Genomic DNA, 2,121 nt, shown 5'->3' on the forward strand with positions numbered 1-2,121 from the left:
AGGGAAGTACTGACCTTTCAAAAAGAAATATATCCATACCTGACTTATATAACTGTAACCTCTGTGTAATTCACATTTATAATAACAATACAAAAGAAAAAACAGAAATGGAGTGCTGGAGCGCTAACTCAAATGGGAGGTCAGACTAATATGTATGTGATACCAAGGTCAACCCCCTTATCAATTTCTCCTTCAAAAATGGCTCTTCTCATCACTTGTGCTTTCCCTAGCTTATGAAAGGGGGTGCAGTTAAAGAAAGAGAAAGGTAATCTGTCAGGAACAGAACTGTACTTACAAAGAGCAGTATTCACTAGAACACATGTTTACTAGACCACATGATGACTACATGTTTTCTGAAATAAACAGAACTAGTTGGACTTGAATACATGCTCCACTGTATACTAGATGGGGACTCAAAATTAATGAAACTCTCTGGATCTCAAATTCTTTACAGGTAAAATGAGCATAACAATACGTATGGCACAGCATTATGAGATCTGGTTGTCATCAGACATGGAGTGGTTTTAACTTAGGTGTGTGTGCAACACTCAAACACTGCTAGAAAGAGTATAAACTGGCATGATGTTGACTATATTACTTAACAGTAATACAACATGCCTGTAATCCTACTTACAAAAGAGGCTGAGAAAAGAGGATCAAGGTTTTAAGTCTGGACAGGAAACTGGATCAGACTCATCTCCAATGATCTCTAAAAAAGCTTGAGGTGGAGTTTGGTTCAAGTGGTAGAGTGCTAGACTGGAGCATAAGCCTCAGGAACAGTGCCCAGGCACTGAGTTCAAGCCCTAGGACCAGCACAAGCACACACACACACTAAATTTTTTGTGTTTCTATCAACCTGCTTAACAATATATTCCCTCTTCCAAGCTCACCTGATATTTTTTGTTTTAAAAGGGACTTCCTGTGTAGCACAGGCTGCTCCTAAACTTACAATCCTCCTGGGTACTGGTAGTACAGGCATGCCTACTATAATTGGCTTCACTCAGTAATTCTATTTATAACATATTAGCAAGAAATTCATTCATACTCATGAAGATATTTGGCTTAAAGCTGTTCACAGTAATATTCTACTGTACAAAATGTAAATAATATAACTGGATTTGGTACTATCCTACCACATGGTAATACCAGCCAATACTCAGGAACCTGACACAGGAGAATAAGCAGGTGAGGAAAGCCTGGTCTACGCTGCAAAACCTGGTCTCCAAAGGAAAGAAAATCTATAAATATTAATCTACTATGATACATACCATATGTGAAATTTATATAAGGTAACAAATAGATCATTGTTAATAGAAATAAAATTTTGGCAGAAATTTTAAATACATACATATGCATATATATTTAAACTTGTAGAAATAAAATTTCAAGTGCTTTTATCTGCATCTTTCAGACTACCTGTCACCTACTTATTTACTGACACATTGATTTCTGTTTAGTCTTCACAAAACACTGTTCTTTCACATAAGTACACAAAATTGTAAAACAAAAAGTACAAAACAAACATTATCATAAATACAAATGTAGTTTAATCCCTACCATAATAATTTGGAGAAAACATACATTAAGTTAATGGCATTGTATACTGCTCAGGAAGGGGAGTCGAGGAAAATGTAGATTATATATGTGTGTGTGTGTGTGTGTGTGTGTGTGTGTGTGTGTGTGTGTCTGTCTGTCTGTCTGTCTGTCTGTCTGTGTCCGTGTGTTTTTCATGAGTAATATTGGAGTTAGAATTTAACCTATTATTCTTGCTTGTTCTTTTTGCTCAAAGCTGACACTCTACCACTTGAGCCACATGTCCACTTCTGGATTTTGGTTTCTTAATTGGAGAAATATCTCAGATTTTCTAATATGGGCTGCTTTAAACCTGAATCCTCAGTTTTTGACCTCTAAAGTAGCTAGGTTTTAAAATATGAGCCACTGGTGGAAAGCAACTACGTTAACATTTTTGCATGTTTGAATGAATTTTAAAGTAAGACATATATGTTACTTTTGAGAGTGACTGGAAATAGTAATTAACGTTTAACAGAATTTAAAACATACAAAGCTGAGAATTGCAAGTAGCTGAGAACAGAATGGAATAAATCAAAATTACCTATGACA

This window comes from Dipodomys spectabilis, unplaced genomic scaffold (assembly GCF_019054845.1).
Source record: "Dipodomys spectabilis isolate Male_0828 unplaced genomic scaffold, ASM1905484v1 ptg000359l, whole genome shotgun sequence".
In the NCBI taxonomy this organism is placed as follows: Eukaryota; Metazoa; Chordata; class Mammalia; order Rodentia; family Heteromyidae; genus Dipodomys; species Dipodomys spectabilis.